Genomic DNA, 21,396 nt, shown 5'->3' with positions numbered 1-21,396 from the left:
GCTGTTCATCTGTGACTCACAGCTCAGTGGGTTTCGGTCTCTTCAAAGATAAATCTTAGTCTGTTTTATTTTAGTAAAGCTACAACATTCAGTGGGGTGACGGTTTATTTCTTTAAATACACATCTTATGACATTTTGATTAAGTTTTTTTAATATAAAATATTGGTACTAATTTATTCTAGAGTAGTGTTTTGTAAAGCTGTAAGACTGTGTGCCTTTTTCTAGGTCTGTGGATTGTTAAGGTGCAGATGAATGCGTGACCAAGGATCTGATACAGGGGAGAAGGATTCACATTTTTGGATCATTGGAATCTCTGCATAAGAAGGATGGATTACACCTGAATTGGAAGGTATCTAATATCCAAGCAGGGAGATTTGCTAGTGCTACACGGGAGGCATTAAACCAGTGAGGGAGTGAGGGGAAACCTAAAGAGATAGTGAGAAAGAAGGTAAGTCTGAGGCTGGTACAGTTGAGAAGTTAGACAGGCAAGGGCAAGGCACAGAATGAGGTCGGACTGACAAGGTACAATAGACAATCGGTGCAGGAATAGGCCATTCTGCCCTTTGAGTCAGCACCACCATTCATTATGATCATGGCTGATCATCCACAATCAGTATCCTGTTCCTGCCTTATCTCCGTAACACTTGATTCCATTATCTTTAACAGCTCTAATCATCTCTTTCTTGAAAGTATCCAGAGACTTGACCTCCACTGCCTTCTGAGGCAGTGCACTCCATGTGCCCACTACTCTCTGGGTGAAGACGTTTCTCCTCAACTCTGTTCTAAATGGCCTCTCCCTTATTTTTAAACTGTGTCCTCTGGTTCTGGACTCACCCATCCGTGGAAACATACTTCCTGCCTCCAGAATGTCCAACCCTTTAATAATCTTGTAGGTGTCAATCAGATCCCCTCTCATTCTTCTAAACTCAAGTGTATACAAGCTCAGTCGATCCAATCTTTCAACATATGATCATTCCGCCATTCCGGGAATTGACCTCGTGAACCTACCCAACACTCCCTCAATAGCCACAATGCTCTTTCTCAAATGTGGAGACCAAAACTGCACACAATACTCCAGGTGCGGTCTTACCAGGGCCCTGTACAGCTGCAGAAGGACCTCTTTGCTCCTATACTCAATTCCTCTTGTTATCAGGGCCAGCATGCAGTGAGCTTTATTCACTACCTGCTGTACCTGCATGCTTGCTTTCATTGACTGATGTACAAGAATACCTAGATCTCGTTGTACTTCCCCTTTACCAAACTTGACTCCATTTAGATAGTAATCTGCCTTCCTGTTCTTGCTTCCAAAGTGGATAACCATACATTTATCCACATTAAACTGCATCTGCTATGCATCCGTCCACTCACCTAGCCTGTCCAAGTTAACCTGTATTCTCATAACGTCCTTCTCACATTTCACCCTGCCACCCAGCTTTGTCATCAGCAAATTTGCTAATATTACTTTTAATACGTTCATCTATATTATTAATGTATATTGTAAATAGCTGCGGTCCCAGCACCGAACCTTGTGGTACCCCACTAGTCACTGCCTGCCATTCCGACAGGAAATCCATGCTGACTCTGACGAATCCTATTACCGCTATCCAAATGAGCTATAATTTCATCTTTTATAATTGACTCCAGCATCTTTCTCACCACTGACATCAAGCTAACCGGTCTATAATTCCTTGTTTTCTCTCTCCCATCTTTCTTGAAAATTGGGACAACATTAGCCACCCTCCAATGGTACATCTCCTGATTCTGTGTCTCCCCCTTCGCAAGGGGCTGAACGTCATCCCTCACAAACAGGGCCATCCCATCCCCTCTGCCCATCAGTCTGTCCTTTTGATAGCACTGCACACTGCATTTATTTCAGTGCAGGAGGTTTGACAGGGAAAGCAGATGAGCTTAAGATATGGTTTTGAACATGGGACTGGGATATAGTGGGTATTACAGAAATGTATCTTAGGTTGAAAAGGACAGGTAGCTTAATGTTCCAGGGAATAGATGTAAGAGGAAGGATAGAAAGGGGGATAAGAGAGAAGGTGGAATGGTGTTTTTGATTAGGGATAACATTATTGTTGTGCTTAGGGAGGATATTCATGGGGGTTCGCCCGGTGAACTTACTTGGGTGGAACTGGGAAATAGGAACAGGATGATCACCTTATTGAGGTTGTCTGTGTAGGTTTCATCCGGGTGCTCTGGTTTCCTCCCACAGTCCAAAGATGTGCAGGTTGGGTGGATAATCCAGGCTGAATTGCCCACAGTGTTCAGGGATGTGCAGGTTGGGTGGACTGGCCATGTGAAATTACCCATAGTTTTCAGGGATGTGCAGGTTGGGTGGATTGGCCATGGGAAATGCAGTGTTACGGGGGCAAGGTAGGAGGATCTAAGGGTCAGTGTGGATGTGATGGGCCGAATGGCCTGCTTCCACACTTGGGATTCTCTGACGATAATTCTACTAGTTTTAAAATAGTTGCAGAAAATAATAGACCAGATCTAAAAGTTGGTGTTCGAAGTTGGACAAAGATGAATTCTGACGGTACAAGGCGAGAACTTTCAATATTTCTTTGCAACCCCCAGGTAAAGGGATGGCTGGAAAGTGGGAACATGGGAACAGAAGGAATAGGAGCAGGAGTAGGCTATCTGGCCCCTCAAGCCTGCACTGCCATTCAATAAGGTCAGGGCTGAGCTTTTCATGGCCTCCGCTCCACTTTCCTGCTCTCTCACTATAACCCTCAATTCATTTCCTGTTTGCAAATCTACCTTTTGTCTTTCAAGTTGATAACATCAACTGCTGCACTCAGCAGGGAATTCCACAGATTCATAACCCTTTAGCTGAAGAAGTTCCTCCTCAACTCTGTCCTAATCAGATATCCCCTTATTTTGACGCTATGCTCTCTCGGCTGACCCGCCCCTCCCCAATGGAAATAACCTCCCTGCTTCTATCTTATCTATTCCCTTAATTTTATTTTTTCCAATACACCCATTCTTCTAAATTCCAACAAGTACAGTCCCAGTCTATTCGGTCTCTCCACATATACCAACCCTCTCAACTCCCGACTCAAACTAGTGACCCTCCTCTGCACCCCATCCAGTGTCAGTACATCCTTGCTGAAGTAAGGAGATCAAACCTGTACACAGTACTCCAGGTGTGACCTCACCAGCACCTTATACAGCTGCAGCATAACTATCCCTTTAGCAATGAAGGACAATATTCCCTTCACCATCTCTTTTAGTCCCCTGGGATGCATTCCATCATGGCCAGGAGACCCATGTACTTTTGGGCTGTTATCTTTCCCAACATTACCTCTTTACTGAGAATGACTGTTTCCATGTCCTCATCTGCCATTGCCTCCATAGGCCTGTGAAAATGAGACAACAAGAGTACATAGACAGTATGTTCCTGTTAAGGCCAAGGCTGGTAGGTGTAGAGAGTGCTGTGTGTCTGGAAAAATTGAGGGTCTGGTCAAAACGATGAAGCAGGGATATGGCAGGTACAAACAGCTGGGTTTGAGTGAATCCCTCGGAGAATAGGGGCAGTAGGAGTACACTCGAGGGCAAACAGGAGGGCAAAAAGGATACATGAGATAGCTTTGGGGGGAAAGAAGTTTAAGGACAATCCAAAGAGAGTCTACAAAACACTAAGGACAAAAGAGTAACCAGTCAGAGAATACGGACCCTGAAAAATCAACAAGGCTGTCTGTGGAACCACAGAAGGTGGGAGAGATACTATCTGAGGATTTCATGTCAGCTTTTAGTGAAAGAGGATATGGAAGCTAGAGACTTTGGAGAAATAAATAGTGATAACTTGACAACTGTCCATATTACAGAGGAGGTTGTACTGGATGTCTTATACATAAAGCTGAGTAAATCTGTGGGACCTGATCAGGTGTATCCCAAAACTTTGTGGGAAGTTAGGGAAGTGATTGCCATGCCCCTCGCTGAGATATTTATATCACTGATAGACACAGGTGAGGTGCTGCAAGACAGGCACCATTATTTGAGAAAGGTGATGAGGAAAGGCCAGCGAACAATACACTGGTGAGTCTGAAGTTAGTGGCAGACAAGGTGTTGGAAGGAATTCTAAAGGACAGGTTTATATGTCATTGGAAAGACAAGAAGTGAGTAGGGATAGTCAGCATGGCTTTGTACATAAATTACTAATTTGGACTTGAGAAAGACATTCAAAAAGGTTCCACATAACCATTCCACTGGTTAGCGAGTTAGACACCATGGGATACGGAGAGAACCAGTTACTTGGATACAAATTGGCTGGAAGGTTGGAGACGGAGGGTAGTGCTTTTCGGACTGGAGGCCTGTGATGAGCAATATGGTGTAAGGATCGGTGCTGGGTCCACTGCTTGTCATCATTTATATCAATGATTTCTATGTGAATATGAGGTATAGTTAGTGGGTTTACAGTAGACATCAAAATTGGAGGCGCACTGGACAGCGAAGAAGGTTACATCAGAGTACAATGGGACTTCAATCAAATGGGCTGAGGATTATCAGATCGAGTTTATTTCAGATAAATGTGAGGTGCTCCATTTTGGATAAGCAAATGAGGGCAGGAATTATACACTTAATGGGAAGGTCCTGGGGAGTGTTGCTGAACAAAGAGACCTTGGAGTGCCGGTTCATAGTTCCTTGAAAGTGGAATCATAGGCAGGGTAGTGAAGAAGATGTTTGGTGTACTTGCCTTTAATGGTCAGTGCATTGAGTAGTGGAGTTGGCACGTCATTTTGCGGCTGCACAGCACATTGATTCAGCCACTTCTGGAATTCTGTTTTCAGTCCTGGTCTCCCCGCTATTGGAATGATATTGTGAAACTTGAAGGGGCTTGGAAAAGATCTGCAAAGATATTGCCAGGGTTGAGGGTTTGAGCTATATAGGTAGAGGCTGAATAGGCTGGGGCTGTTTCCCCTGGAGCATTGGATACAATTATGAGGGGCATGGATAGGGTGAAATCCCAGAGTCTTATTCCCAGGATATGCGAGTCCAAAGTTTGGGGGCACAGGCTTCAGGTGTGAGGGAAAAGATTTAAAAGGGATCTAAGGGGCAATGTTTTCCAGCTGAACATGGTACGTTTATGGAGTGAGCTGCCAGAGGAAGTGTGGAGGCTGGTACAATTACCCAACTATGCCTTTGAGATGTTGTATGTGATTAGCAAAGGTTTAGAAGGATATAGGCCAAGTGCTGGCATATGGGATGAGATTAATTTAGGATATCTGGTCAGCATGGACAAGTTGGATCGAAGGGTCTGTTTCTCTGCTGTACATCTTTATGGCACGACTAAAATTAAGATGGGTTTCTCTTTTATGGAGAGTTAGCAGAAGGTCAGATAATTCTCCTTGGAGCTGAGAAGGTTAGGCAGTGATTTCGACCAGGAGCAGATTTGTTTCCAGGATATTTAATTTACAGAGAGACAGAGGGAGAAATTATTAACGTCACAATTTTTAATAACTACCTTCAGTTAACTGGCAAATAATGCAGGTTAAAAATGTGAAGATTATTTTACTCACTAAGTTCTGATCATCTGGAACAGTTTGTCCGACAGCTGGATGCAGATTCAGTAGTTATTGTCAAAACAAATTTGAAATTTTAACTTTTTTAAGGAAGGATTTGGAGGGCTGCAGACAATGGGAGGTGAGTTGGGATAGACTGGCACCATCTCCAGCGGGGGAGAGTACAGCCCCAATGGGCTGAATAGCCCCAAACCCCTGTGCTCTGTGTTACTGCCCCATTCACTGTGAATGATGAAGCTCATCCCAAGACAGAGTCATAGAGACCTATAGCATGGAATTAGACCCTTTGGTCGAACTTGTCCATACCGACCAGATATCCCAAACTAATCTAGTCCCATTTGCCAACACTTGGCACGTATCCCTCTACACCCTTCCTATTCACATACCCATCCAGATGCCAAATGGTGTAATTGTACCAGCCTCCACCATTTCCCTGAACAGAAGATTCCATACTTGCACCGATCTCGGTATGAAAAAAGGTGCCTTTAGGGTCCCTTTTAAATTTTTTCCCTCTCACCTTTAACCTCCACCCTCTCGTTCTAGACTCCCCCCACCCCAGGGAAAAGACCTTGTCTATTTTTCCCATCCATACTCCTCAGGATTTTATAAAGCTCATTGAGGTCACCCCTCAGCATCCGATGCTCTTGGGAGGAGCCCACTCATGTCACAATGGGGCCTGGGTGATTGACAGCAGCTTCAGACCAATAGGAGAATTGGCGTGATCCTCCAGCCAATGGGAGTGAATTGGGGTGGGTCCAGCAGGCCAACATGTGGCCATGAGCTGTGCAGGCTCAGTGTCCCGGTGAGGGGGGACCTAGTGAGTGTGAAGGGAATGAGAGAGACTGCAAAGTCTTGGGAAGAAATGGAGCTATTGTGGACTGGGAGGGTTTATAAACGCACGGTTTTAGGCTGCTAGACCTGAATTAGAAATTCCTTGTAAATTAGAACCAAAAGAACTGCGGATGCTTTAAATCTCACACAACAACCAAAAGGTACTGGAAAAGCTCAGCAGGTCTGGCAGCATCTGTGAAGAGAAATCAGAGTTAATATTTTGGATCCGCTGACCCTTCCTCAGAACTGATGTCACTGAAAAGAAATGTCAGTTTATATGCAGAAGGTAGGGGTTAAGGAGTAAATGATCGGTGGTGATCGAGTCCAAAGAGATGGGAGCAGTTGGACAAAGGAGTGGATAATGTTCTGGCTGGTGGACGGTGAATAGCTGTTTATGGGGACTGTTAGTGGCTAACTATCGGTAATGTATAATGGTAGGCTATGTGATAACAAGGCCTGGTATGTGGGGTAAAAGTCTAGGGCGCAAGGACATTGGAGAGTTCAGGACCTAAAATTATTGAATTTGATACTGGGGCTAGAGGGGTGCAGGGTCCCCAAGTAGAAGATGAGTTGTTCTTCCAGCTTGCGTTAACGTGTGGCGCTGGAAAAGCACAGCAGGTCAGGCAGCATCTCAGGAGCAAGAGAATTGACATTTTGGGCATATTCTTTTCATCAGGAATGCCGGGATTGGTGGGGGAGGGGGAGTAGTAAGAGGGCTGAGAGATAAATAAGAGGGATGTGTGTGGTTGGTGGGAAGGGAGCTAGGAAGGCAATTGGTAGATGTAGGTGGACGGTAATGGAGAGAGGGTGGAGTGGATAATTGGAAAGGAAGATGAACAGGTGGGACAGTTCAAGAGGGCGGTGTCGAGTTGGAGGGTTGGATCTGGGATAAGGCAGGGGCGGGGAGATGAGGAAACCTTGATTCTGTGGTGAAAGGGTCCCAATGTGGATGATGAGGTTTTCTTTCTCCAGGCGTCGGGGGGCTGGGATTTGGTGGTGGAGGTGACCCAGGACTTGCATGTCCTTGGTGGAGTGGGTGGGGAAGTTGAAGTGGTCGGCCACAGGATGGTGGGGTTGGTTGGTGCATGTGTCCCAGAAATGTTCCCTGAAACATTCCGCAAGTTGGTGTCCTGACTCCCCAGTGGAGAGGAGACCACGTCGAAAGCAAAGGCTGTAATAGGTGAGGTGTTTGGATGTACAGGAAAATCTCTGCTGGATGTGGAAGGGTCCTTTGGGTGTGAGGGGGGAGGCGTGGGCACAGGTTTTACACCTCTTGCATTGACAAGTGAAGGGGCTGGGAGTGGGGTTGTTGGGGAGCATGGATCTGACTAAGAATTCACAGGGAATGGTCTCTGTGGAATGCTGAAAGGAATGGAGAGGGAAATATATCTCTGGTGGGATCTGATTGTAGGTGGTGGAAATGGCGGAGGGTGATGCATTGTATCTGGGTGGAAGGTGAGAACTGGGGGTTTCTATCCTTGTTGCAGTTGGAGAGGCGTGGTTCAATGGCAGAGGTGTGGGAAGTGGTGGAGATACACTAGAGAGTATTGTTGACCACATGGGAGGGGAAATTACAGTCCTTGAAATACGGGGTGTTTTGGTATGTTCTGGAATGTTCTGCCAGCTTGCATTAAGCTTCACTGGAACACTGCAGTAAGCATGAGACAGAGATGTTGGCCAGGGAACAGACTTGTGTGTTAAAGTGACAGGCAACTGGAAGCTCAGGGTCTGTTTTGCAGCAGAACGTAGATCATCAGCTGCCATTTCCAGCACCTCCACTGAGATGCTGCCAGACACAGCTTCCTGTCCCCTCCATTAACAGCTATGCACCCTCCCAGCCAGATTGTTATCCACTGCTTTGTCTTTCCAAATGTTACTGACACTTTTGGGCTCCATCCCCACCTATTATTTACTCTTTATATCCCTATCTCCAAAGATATGCTGGTTAGGTGCATTGGCCCAGCTAAATTTCCCGTAGTGTTCAGGGATGTATAGGTTAGGTGCATTAGTCAGGAGAAATGTAGAATAAGAGGGTCAGGGAATGGGTTTGGTTGAGAAACTCTTCAGAGGGTGGGTGTGGACTTGTTGGGCCGAATGGCCTGTTACCACACTGTAGGGATTCTAATTTTCCCAGCTGCCGTCAGTTCTGAGGAAGGGTCACTGGACCGAGAATGACCCTGGGTGTGTGCAGGAGGAGGAAACGGGAAAGGGGAGTTGGATCCAGTTTAGACTGGGAGGGTTTAATTACACTCTGAACAGGTAGTTAGGCCTGAATTAGAAACTCTTGGTCCCACGTTTACAGCAAATGGGAAAATGGCAGTGGCTCTCAGGCAGTGATAGGTCCTGGGTTATGGCCGCCATCTTTATTGGGGGCAAGGTACAGCGAGGCACACGGACATGTCCTCTTCCTGGGTGGGGGCGGGGTGATTGAAAGAGGAGCATTTACACATCAAACACATACCAAGAGAAATATTTGTCTTTACTGTTCAGCCTGCACTGACTGTGAGTTTTGTTTTGTCAATTCATTTTATAGGATATTAATTGAGAATAATTGAGACAGGGATCTCAAAAGCAATTTTCTATCGTCAGCAGGGTCATCATGATCTGAATACCATTGACATTTAACTGTGGAAGGAGAAAGGTGTTTCTGTTCTGTCTGTGGGCAAGTATCTGGTTTTTATTTCAAGCAAAAAGCAGAAAGATGTTCAAATTTGTGGTTGGATCACCCTTGGGGTTTGTGTTCAATTCTGGGCCCTGCAGCTGTGGAAGGAGGTATTGGCCTGAGAGGGACAACAGATTTATCCAAATTACACCTCATCTCTTTATAGGAACTGTCAGATTTAGACCCAATCACCCACTTCATGATGTTAATCTGTAAACTCTTTATTTTCAATTCCTGCAAACTTCTCATTAAAATTCCTTATGGACTCAAATTCCAGCACCATTTCAGGTGGAATGTTCCAGGTTCTGACAACTGTCTGTTCATTCAGAAACTGCTGAAGTCCTTGTTGACTCTGGGATTACAAAGGGCTGAATTGAGAGATGAGATGCTGTTCCTGAGCTCCCATTGAGATGCATTGGAGGTTGGGGCAGTGTAGGTGGGAGTAGACAATGAAAATGACAGGGCTGCACTGTGGGTGCTGATTGGCTCAATGAGTGTGTTTTGGAGTTGGTTGTAAACAGAGCGAGGGGAGACAGGGAGAATGTGAACTACAGCTTCAGTTTTAGTGCAGGCCATTCAGAAATTCACATGGTCCCAATGGGAACAGCCAAGTTGTAAGCGATAACTGCTGAGTTTTTTTAAAAAACAGTTTTTAAAGTATAAAATATCAGCTTAAGTAAAGATCGGGACTTTTGATTATAATGGAAATGTTTGAAGAGAAGGAAGGTTACTAGCTCATTTAAATTCTCCTAATGGGAGTAACTAACTGAAACGAGAGAGACATTGTGATCGGAGACCTCAGACCAGTGGTGTGCTCCTCTTGCACAATATGGGAAATAAGGGATGCTTCCTGTGTCCGTGACGGCAATGTGTGCAGGAAGAGTGTCCATCTGCAACTACTGGGAAACTGCTTTTCAGAGCTGCAGCTGAGAGTGGACTCACTGTGGAGCAATACTGAGAATGTTATGGAGAGCACGTTTAGTGAGTTAGTCACACTGCAGGTGAGGGTTACATAGGCAGAAAGGGAATGGGTGACCATCAGATCAAGTAAGAGGCTCAGGAAGAAAGTGCAGGACTTTCCACTGATCGCTCCGCTTCTCAAACAGATATTGTGCACCGCTTGGGATTCTATAAGGGGGGGTGGACTCTCAGGGGAAATCAGCAACAGATGATGACATGACACCACAGATAGCTCCACTGCACAGAACTGCAGGAAGGAGAATGGCAGAGCTGTAGTGACAGGGGATCCACTAGTCAGGGTCAGTGACAGGCGCGTCTGTGGCCACAGACATGAATCCAGGACAGTGGAACTGAACCCAGGTCCATTTATTGATAAGTGCACAGACCAATAAAGGTCAGCGTCCCAAATGCAACCTTCAGCACTTGATCACCCTGAAACTCTACTTTCCAGGGACTGTACACTTGTTCTGAGCCCTTCAGAGGGATTGAAGTGGATGCGGAGAAAACAGGAACAGTGTTGTGTTGTAGATCTACAAAATAACGGTCACCCTCCCCTCTCGGTCTCCCCCCACTGTCTCCCACCTCCCATCGTGCCTCCTCCCCACAGCAGGGAAAAGACCTTGTATATTTACCCTATCCATGGCCCTACTGATTTTATAAACCTCTATAAGGTCACCCATCAGCATCTGACACTCCAGGGAAAACAATGTATTTATCCTCTCCCTGTAGCTCAAATCCTCCAACCCTGACAACGTGCTTGTAATACTATTCTGGCCACTTTCACAATATTGTTTTGATAGGAAGGAGACCAGAATTGCACGCAATATTCCAAGCCTAACCTAACCAATGTCCTGTACAGCCGCAATATGACCTCCCAACTCCTATACTCAGTGCTCTGACCAAAGCATACTAAACACTTTCTTCACTATCCTATCTACCTGCGATTCTGCTTTCAAGGAGCTATGAAACTGCATTCCAAGGTCTCTTTGTTCAGCAGCACTCCCGAGGACCTTACCATTAAGTGAATACATCCTGCTAATATTTGCTTTCCCAAAATGCAGCACCTCACATTTATCTAAATTAAACTCCATCTGCCAGTCCTCAGCACATTCAACCATCTGATCAAGATCCTGTTGTAATCTGAGGTAATCCTCTTCACTGTCCACTACACCTCCAATTTTGGTGTCATCTTACTAACAATGCTTCCTATATTCACATCCAAATTATTTAAATAAATTATGAAAATGAGTGGATCCAGCACCGATCCTTTGTGACACCCCACTGATCACAGGTCTCCAATCTGAAAAGCAACCTTCCACCACCACCATCTGTCTTCTACCTTTGAGCCAGTTTTGTATCTAAATGGCTAGTTCTCTCTGTATTCCATGAGATCAACCTTGCTAACCAGTCTCCCATGGGGAACCTTGTTGAACGTCTTCCTGAAGTCCATGAAGATCATTTCCACCGCTTTGCCCTCATGAATCCTCTTTGTTACTTCAAAAAAATTGACTCAAGTTCATGAGACGTGATTTCTCATTCACAAAGCCGTTATTAATATCCAGGACTTAACTCTGTACATTGGGATCTGTATCACCCAGTTATGAGTGTTAATATTCTGGATAAACTTCAAGTACATCAGGTTTCTGTTAGTGACTGTGTATTTAGTCTTGTTAATATCACCCACACAGGTAAGTTCCATTTGAAAGGCAGTCCCTATATCCCTCACTCCCTCCCACCTGCTCTGTCTCCATCCCCCCCATAGACAGTAAGTGGGAGGAGCTCATGGAGTTTCCATGTGAGAGAGATTGAGAAAATCTTCCCTTCTTTCCACTAGCCCACCAGGAATTGGTGGTAGTGTCCTTACTTCTGAACCAGGAGGATCGGGCTCAGAGTTGAGTAACAGCATCTTTGAAAAGGCTGATTGGAAAACGTGCCCAAGCCGCCAGGCCATATTGTCTCCCAGCTGTCCCTGCCTGAGCCTCCAAACAGAACCTTCCTGTAGTTTCTCTCCTGTCAGACTCTCCCATTGCTCAGTTTATTCAGGGTTCCCTCCTGCTGCCTGCACTGATCCTGTCCCTCACTGACCTGTCCATCCCCCAGTGTCATCCACATTCATTCATTGTTTACAATCTCCAGCCCCGCCCCCTCCACCCTATTGGGCGGCAGCTGCTGTCAGTCACCCAGCTTCATGTGTGATCTGGAGCATGTGCTGTAGGAGGGGAGACCAGTGCATGGGCGCAGTGCTGGTCAATTGTTGGTGTATGTGCAGGGCTGGTCAGGGCCAGGAGGGAGGCTGTGCGTATGTAGGATTAATCTGTCATTCGCAGTTTCCTCCCACTGGGAACAGGACCCAGGGAAATGGCCCCTGCCCCTGATATCATGACAAGTGGTCGGCTATCAGTGGGGGGAGCATTTTGCAGAAAGTTATCAGAACTCGTGTGAAGATTCAGGAATGTTATGGAAAGGAACACAGATGGGCCTGCAATTAAAGTTCTAATTTGGTTCATCTTAGTTCAATCAGATATGACTTGGCCAGTGTGTGCAGGATGGTTTTCATCAGAGGGTCAATGTGAGGGAAATAAATAAAATGTTCCAGATTGGGGCAAAAAAATCAGATTGGTACTGACCAGGAAGGAAACCTGGGAGGTGGGGGAAGGATTCACCAACATCCAGGAGGCTCCGAGTCAGACTCATTGATTTGATTAGATTAGATTTCCTACAGTGTGGAAACAGGCCCTTCGGCCCAACCAGTCCACACCAACCTTCAGAAAAGTAACCCACCCAGACCCATTTCCCTCTGACTAATGCACCTAACGCTATGTGCAATTTAGCATGGCCAATTCACCTGACCTGCGCATATTTGGATTGTGGGAGGAGACCTTTTTTTGGTTCTTAGTCTGCAGGCAGGAGCTAGGAAGCTGATTTCAAAGAGAAGAGAGTGTGTGTGAGAACTGGGTGTGGAGGAAAAGGGGTGAGGAGATTGGTTTGGATTTCAGTTCACAGAAGAGAGCAATTGTGAGACTGAGATTTAAAGCTTTGGGGGAACAAAGAAACTACAATTTAATACTATCACTGTCTTATGAATTTCCATCCTGTGTTAACGGTGGTGACTTGATTTCTTTGTTGTAGGGTTCTGAAAGGGTGGATTTGTGGATGAGAAATTCAAATTGAACTTCACGTTCCGTTTTGATAGTTACTTAATCCGTGCCGATCTGAATATCATTGGCCTTTTTCATGTGGAAGGAAAGGTGTGTATTCTGTCCGTGGGCGAATATTTCAAATGTCAGTGTGACTGGAAACATTACTGAGACACAGCCAAATCCATGTTAGCGTGGTGACTGTGGAGAGAGAGTTCATTTGTTGTTAAAAGTCTGAAGAAACATGGCACATTTCCCAGGAACAATTAAGCTACAGATTTGTTTTGTATGAGGACAAATTTTTAATTAACCATGCAACCAGAAAGACACAAGGATGCCTGCACCATGGAAAATGCTATGAAAACAGGATTGTTGTAAAGGAGTTAATTATCGATCATGGCTTGTAATCCATTGACGTTGTCACGTCGGTTCCACTGCCGTGGGGAAACACTGGAAATGTGATGAGTGCAGTGTAGGTTTCAGTTATTAAACTGGAAAAAGTGCATAAGAAATTTACAAGAATTTTTGCCAGGGCTCAGGGGTCTGAATTATAGGGAGAGGTTGGACAAGCGAGGATTTTTTTTTTGTTTAGAGCAGTGGAAACAGAGGGTGATCTTTTCTGGAATATATAAGACCATGAGAGGCTTGGGTAAGGTGAATGCACTCCGTCTCTTTCCCAGGGAATCAAGGAGTGGAGGGCATCAGTTTAAGGTCGGAGGAGAAATTATGAAAGGGAACCTGAGGGTCAACAGTTCTACACAGAGGGTGGTATGTATATATGGAATGAGGTGCCAGTGGAAGTGGTTGAGGTGGGTACATTAACAACATGTAAAAGACATTTGGACAAATACATGGATAGCAAAGGGTCAGAAGCATGTGGGCCAAGTGCAGGGAAACGGGGTTAGCGTGGATGGACATTCTGATCGGCATGGGCCAGTTTGGGCCAAAGTGCTTGTCTCTGCTGTAGGACTCTGACTCCAAGTATATTTACTATTTCTCCCGCTATCTCTGGTAGCACCCTCAGGGCAAAGAGACTTGTCTACCTTTCACTCCATTAGCTTGCCCAGCTCTAACGCTTTTGTGATGATGGTTGTTTCTTGGTCCTGACTTTCCTCGGTTTCCTTATCAATTACTGGCATGTTCTTCGTAATCTCCACTGGGAAGACTGACTGCTTTGTCCTCATATTCCTGAACCCTGCTGAATAGGAATAACTGGGCACAGAAGTCTGAGAGGTCTTCTTTGAGTCTTTATTGATGAGACATGGCAGTTACCTGGATAGTGTACATGCAGAACACCTCCAGGCAGCATCAGATAACTCCCCGCCTGTCCGATGTGCCGCTCCCATTCTTATACCTTTGTGCTTTGGGACTTTGAATAGAGACTGTCTCTCAGTATTATCTCCATGGCAACGGCAGTTAGAAAGTAGAGTTAAACTCAACACTTTGTGGTTAAAGCACATACCCCTCCCCCACGGCCCTGTGGCTCAGTCAGGTATCCAACAGGCACTTCAGTTTCAGTGGGGCTGTCTATCAGGATTCTGATGTGGAGGAGCCGGTGTTGGAGGGGGGTGGGCAAAGTTTAAAAACCACACATCACCAGGTTATAGTCCAACAGGTTTATTTGGAAGTACAGGCTTTTGGAGTGTGCTGTGATTTTTAACTTGATCAGGATTATCTCTATGGTAACAGTTAAGTGCTTCAACAATTACAGAGGCCATATGTTCCCCACACAATAGGTTCCCCTCTCACAGTGTAAACTGTTATTCCGGCCTTGGGGATAGCTACTCATCACTTTTCCCTCCCAATCCCATCTCGCTTTCGGTTGATCTTTAAAGATTTTCGAATCTCCTAGTTTCTCCATGGTCTTTGCCAATTTGTATGCTTTCTATTTCAATTTGATAGATTCCCTTATGTCCTTAGCCACCCATGGCAGATTACTCTTTTTTTCCTACAGTCCTTCCTTTTCACTGATATATACTTTTGCTGAGCAGTTTGAAAAATTCTTTTATATTCCTCCACTGTCTTTCAACTGTCCCACCCTAAAATCTTTGCTTCCAATCTACATTAGCCAACTCCTGCCTCATCCTAGTGTAGTCTCATTTGTTGAACTACAGGATCTTGGGATTGGATTTAATCTTCCCGCTTTCCAACTGTATTCTAAATTTAACCAGACTTATCACAAGTCTTTTTTATCAGATTACGAGGTGAGGCGATGTTACCTGGGTTTTTTGGTTTTCATTGTCAGAGACCTTGGCTTTGTAATAAAGTACAGGATAGATATTCACAACAACGTATTCTGGACGGTGTGAATGTATTACACAGTCTAAAACCATAAATATCTGTCTCCCCTCAGTTTACATGATTTGGAGATGCCGATGTTGGACAGGGGTGTATAAATGTAAAAATCACACAACACCAGGTTATAGTCCGTCAGGTTTAATTGGAAACACACTAGATTTCGGAGAGTTGCTCCGTCACCCTGATTCAATTAAACCTGTTGGACTATAACCTGTTGTATAACCTGATTTTTAACTCACCTCAGTTTAAAAATGTAAAATCATTATCTCCTACACGCTTCCTCATTATCTAAGTTTGGAATGCTAATCCACCTGACTATCCTGCTTTTTTCGAAAATCTCCTTTGGTGAAGGTGGTGAGTGTTGGATTCAGCTTTCCAGTTATTACCGTAAGAAGATAAGCACTGGGCACAGGAGAGGCAATGCAGCCCTTCGAACCAGCTCCACCATTTAATACGGTGATGATTGAGCTCACCTCTGTCTCAGCTGGATTTTCCCGCCTGCTCTCTCTCACCCTTCAACTCATTGCAAATTCAACATCTGTATCTCTTCAGTAAATTTGCTCATTGTCCTGGCATCCACCGCATTTTGAATAGGGAATTCCACAGATTCACAGCACATTGAGATAAGTACATTCTTCTTCATGTGAATAGAATAGAATCCCTACGGTGCAGAAACAGGGTAATCACCCATGGAGTCCACACCAATCCTATAATGAGCATCCCATTCAGACTCTCCCATTCCCTGTATTTCCCATGGTTATTGGCTTAACCTGCACACGCATGGATACTGTGGGCAATTTAGCATGGCCAATCCACTTAACCTGTTCATCTTTGGACTGTGGGATGAAATTGGAGCACCCAGAGGAAACCCGCACAGACACGGGGAGAACATGTAAACTCCACACAGTCGCCTAAGGCTGACACCAAATCCAGGTCCCTGACGCTGTGAGTCAGCAATGCAAACCATTGAGCCACCTCTGCTTAAAATCTCCTCCTCCTATTAACCTCCCCACGCCCCAGTTGGTTGAATCTATATTCCTTACATCAGAAAACCAGGTTGTGGAAGCAGATATCTCAGTAAAACCCAGTGACAGTCCATATGTTTTGTGTATCTGAATGGGGATTCAAAAGTTTGTGCGAAGATTTGTAGCTCGGGTGCTCGTTGTTGTGGTTCTGTTCACTGAGCTGGAAGTTTTTGTTGCAAACGTTTCTTCCCCTGGCTAGGCGACATCATCAGTGCTTGGGAGCCTCCTGCGAAGCGCTTCTTTGATGTTTCCTCCGGTGTTTATAGTGGGCTGTCCCTGCCGCTTCCAATTGTCAGTTTCAGCTGTCCGCTGTAGTGGTTGGTATATTAGGTCCAGGTCGATGTGTTTGTTGATGGAGTTTGTGGATGAATGCCATGCCTCTAGGAATTCCCTGGCTGTTCTCTGTCTGGCTTGCCCTATGATAGTAGTGTTGTCCCAGTCGAATTCATGTTGCTTGTTGTCTGCGTGTGTGGCTACTAAGGATAGCTGGTCGTGTCGTTTCGTGGCTAGTTGATGTTCATGTATGCGGATTGTTAGCTGTCTTCCTGTTTTGTCCTATATAGTGTTTAGTGCAGTCTTTGCATGGTATTTTGTACATTACATTAGTTTTGCTCATGTTGGGTATCGGGTCCTTCGTTCTGGTGAGTTGTTGTCTGAGCATGGCTGTTGGTTTGTGTGCCGTTATGAGTCCTAGGAGTCGCAGTAGTCTGGCTCTCAGTTCTGAGATGCTCCTGATGTATGGTAGTGTGGCTCGTCCTTTTGGTTGTGGTATGTCCTCGTTCCGTGGTCTTTCTCTTAGGCATCTGCTGATGAAGTTGCGTGGGTATCCGTTTTTGGCGAATACCTTGTATAGGTGTTCCTCTTCTTCTTTTTGCAGTTCTGGTGTACTGCAGTGTGTTGTGGCCCTTTTGAATAGTGTCCTGATGCAGCTTCGTTTGTGTGTGTTGGGGTGGTTACTTTCATAGATTAGGACTTGGTCTGTGTGTGTGGCTTTCCTGTATACCCTTGTAGTGAATTCTCCGTTCGGTGTTCTCTGTTCTATAGAATGGGGATCCTATATACAACATCCTCCAGTCCACACTTTTCTTTCACTTTCCTGAGACAGGGCTCCAGTGGCTTCAGGGGGACTACAACTCCCACAATACCTGAGGCAGGAGCCACACGTGTGTGGGGAAACCCGGCACTGTACATGTACAGAATGTGGGTGGGTTTTGGAGATGTGCTTTGGGTTTGTATACTTTGCGTAAAGAATTTCACACTGTGATTGGCTGGAGGAGGAATGTATCTGCTTATAGTATTGATCAGTTGGGGGTCAAAGTGTCACTACACCCATGTAGGACCACTCTCCATCCCCAATTCATTGTAATGGTGGGAATCAACTAATGGGGAACTAAGAAGGATCTGACCCATTCTCCCAGCCTGAAGGTTCCACTTCTGTCCAGGATCTGCCACCTCCCTGTCTGTTTCCTTTTGTTTCATTCTGCTGTTACATTATTGACTTGCAGCAACTGAAGGGAAAGGAAGTGAACCCAGAAAGGGTGCAGAGTCTAACCAGGGGCGGGAAGTGGTGGGATGGATCCATTTATCAGCAACTCCATGAGAATGGGGAGGGTGCATTTTAGGGGGTAGTGGAGTCAGAATGGTGGGAGATAGTAAGTGGGCTGGAGGGTTACAGTATTGGGCGAAGAAAGTGGAAAAAGATATTCCAGAGAAACTAGAATTGTCTGTTTTGAATTTCTAACCTGTACATATTCCTTTATACAGGGTGATTGATGGTGAAGATTTGCAGACTGAAATCTCAAAATCATGTGCAGATTGTGATTAAGTTAACCAGCATTTGAAGAACTAAAGATGGAGCCTCGCTGGGTCAACATCCTGCAACACTCTCCCTCCCAGCATTGTACGTCTCTCTGCACCAAATGGACTGTGAATGGTTCAAGACAGCAGCTCGCTACCATCTTCTCAAGGGTAACTAGAGATGGGGAATAAATGCTGGCTGAGCCAGTGATGCCCATATCCTAGAAATGGTTTCTATCTCGAGTTGCTGAAACCCAGTTGCTGTTCCTGCAGGATAATGAGGGACGCTGAGTGCATTCTCCAGGAGGCAGAACTATCACATTACCCCTGCCTACACCCACACAGTAACACAACAACGCCACTGAAACAAAAGGTGGTGAAGCCAAAGGAGGACTTAGATATAGTTCTTCGAGGTAAAGTCATGAAAGGGGATTGGGACACAGCAGGAACAGAAGACTGAACTGGATGGTCAGCTGTTTCCCATTGAATGGTGGAGCAGGATTGAAAGGCTGAATGGTCTCCTCCTGCTGCTATCTTCCAGGTATGTATATAGACATGGAGCCCGGGTAGGAAGGAGTAGGCAGGGATTCTCCAGGAGATTGCACTTCCACAATAGTTTTAATGAGGGATGGTTTGATGGATTTTATTTAACAGTTATCCTTAACACAAGGTTTGTAAATTTTGGTTTTAAAATGTTGTAAAAGTTTTTGCAGAGCAAATAAAATTAAAGAAAATAACGTAAACTGTCTGAATATAACAGTTTTAAAACTTTCAACCTGTGTAAAACAAAATCCTGTCTATTCCCGGACACCATCACTTTCCAGCTACTCGAACTCCAGGGAAATATTCCCTCCCTGTCTGAACCTTAGGTTTGATTTCACAACTTTTCAGTTCTCGTTCTGTGAGCTGTGAAGTGTTCTTTTTCCCCATTTTTCCGACCCAGAAGTGTTATCACAGCAACCTTCCCACCATCAAAATCATCATTCCGCCATTTTGCTTTTGGTTAACATATAATCACCAGCAGTGCAAAAGTGAGGACTGCAGATGCTGGAAACCAGAGCCTAGGTTAGAGTGGTGCTGGAAAAGAGCTTTTGCCAAAACGTGGATTTTCTGGCTCCTCAGATCCTGCCTGACCTGTTGTGCTTTTCCAGCACCACTCTGATCTAGACATATAATCACCAGCAGTAAACCATTTGTATAACCAATTGAATATTTCCAAACAAAGCCAAGCAAACCATTTTGAAAATCTATATGTTGCTAATATATAATCATTGTTCATTTCAGTCCATAGAATATAGAACAGTACAGCACAGTACAGGCCCTTTGGCCACGATGTTGTTCCGACCTTTTATCCTACTCTAAGATCAAACGAACCAACATGCCCTTCATTTACTATCACCCATGTGCCTATCCAAGAGTCGCTTAGATGTCCCTGATGGATCTGAATCTACTACCACCACTAGCAGTGCATTCCACACACCCACCACTATCTATAATGAAACTATCTCTGACATCTCCCCACAAGTTCCCCCATTCACCTTAAAATTATGCCACTTTGTGGGGAAAGGTCTTTTATCATCCACTCTATCTATGCCTCTCATCATCTTACACAAAGCTATCAAGTAAGCTCTCACCCTCTTTCACTGCAATGAGCAAAGCCCCAGTTCCTTCAACATTTCTTCATAAGACATGCCTTCCAGTCCAGGCAACATCTTGATAAATCTCATCTGCAGCTTTTCTAAAGCTTCCGCATCCTATGTATAATGAGGTGATCAGAACCGAACACAATATTCTAAGTGTAGTCTCATCACGGATCCATAGAGCTGCAGCATAAACACGTGGCTCTTAAACTCAATCTCCCTGCTAATGAAAGCCAACACACCATACACCGTCTTAATAACCCTATCACCTCGGATGTCAGCTATGAGAGATGTATGGACATGCACCCCACGATCCATCTTGAGCAGAGGCTCCAGAACTAATCCCTTCAGAACACCATTGGTCACCGTGCTCCAAGCTGAAAACTATCCATGTAATCTCACCCTGTCTTCCATGAGCCAGCCAATTTATTATTTAACCAGGCAGGTTTCCCTGTATCCCATACCTCATTACTTTCTAAATGAGCCTACCATGTGGAACCTAATCAAACATCTTGCTAAAGTCCAGATACACCACATCCACTACTCTGTCCTCACCAATGTCTTTGTCACATCCTCAAATAATTCAATAAGGTTTGTGAGGCATAACCTGCTGCTCACAAAGCCATGCTGACCATCTCTAATCAATCTATACTTTTCCAAATAATCATCAATCCTGTCTCTCAGAATCCTCTCCAAAAATTTGCCCACAATTGATGTAAAGACTGACTTATCGATGATTCCCAGGATTATCTCAATTGCCTTTCTTGAATAAGGGAATAACGTTTGTCACCCTCCAATCATCTGGTATGACTCCAGTGGACAGTGAGGTTGCAAAGATCGTCACCAAAACACAGTAATCCTTTGCCTCCCTTCCCATAACAACCTAAGTTATATCCTTTCTGGCCCATGGCACTTCTCTACCCCCATGATTTTTCAGTATTTTCAGCACATTCTCCGTCTTAACATTGACCTGTTCGACCATATCAGCCTGTTTCACGTTGTCCTCACAAATAACAAGGTCCCACTCACTCGTGAATACTGAAGCAAAATACGCATTAAGGGCCTCCCCTACCTCCTCTGACTGCCGGCACAAGTTTGCTTCACTATAAGGGGTATAAATGTGGAATTATGTCTCAGCATTGAATTAATGTCAACATATATTGCAGTGTACAATCACTCGATTACTTTGAATATTGAACTATATTTTAACTGAGAAAAAAATTGAATTGATTTGATACTATTTCACTTCATGCTAACATTTATTGTATTTCGAACCACAATAAGAGTTTCCTTTTTACATATATAAAACGTATTTAAAATTAATCGCATGTTTATGTAAAGAAAATAGAATTAACATCTGCTTGTTCCTTCCTTTATCAATGCCTGTTCATTTTGAATTTGTGGAAGTTGTACACTGTTGAAAGGAAGAGAAATTGTCTTCAGCTGAATATTCATATTGAATGACTGAAGCATTTTAAAAATCAAAGTATAATGATCACGCAGTTTTGTCAATTTGTC

General features: G+C 44.7%; 1 long non-coding RNA gene across 1 annotated transcript; it reads left to right on the top strand.

Moving 5' to 3' along the window:
• The first annotated feature begins 255 nt into the window (after positions 1-255).
• LOC148137371 (uncharacterized) lies at positions 256-13,180 on the top strand. Its single transcript, XR_015754330.1, has 3 exons — positions 256-349; positions 8,893-9,021; positions 13,111-13,180. It is a non-coding gene; the product is annotated as an uncharacterized LOC148137371 (long non-coding RNA).
• Positions 13,181-21,396: the final 8,216 nt, after the last annotated feature.

Source organism: Chiloscyllium plagiosum, unplaced genomic scaffold, assembly GCF_037043375.1.
Source record: "Chiloscyllium plagiosum isolate Xiang-an unplaced genomic scaffold, Cpla_swu_hap1 HiC_scaffold_44, whole genome shotgun sequence".
NCBI classification, from domain to species: Eukaryota; Metazoa; Chordata; class Chondrichthyes; order Orectolobiformes; family Hemiscylliidae; genus Chiloscyllium; species Chiloscyllium plagiosum.
Note: the sequence above shows the minus strand (reverse complement) of the source record. Positions and strands in the feature narration are given on the sequence as shown.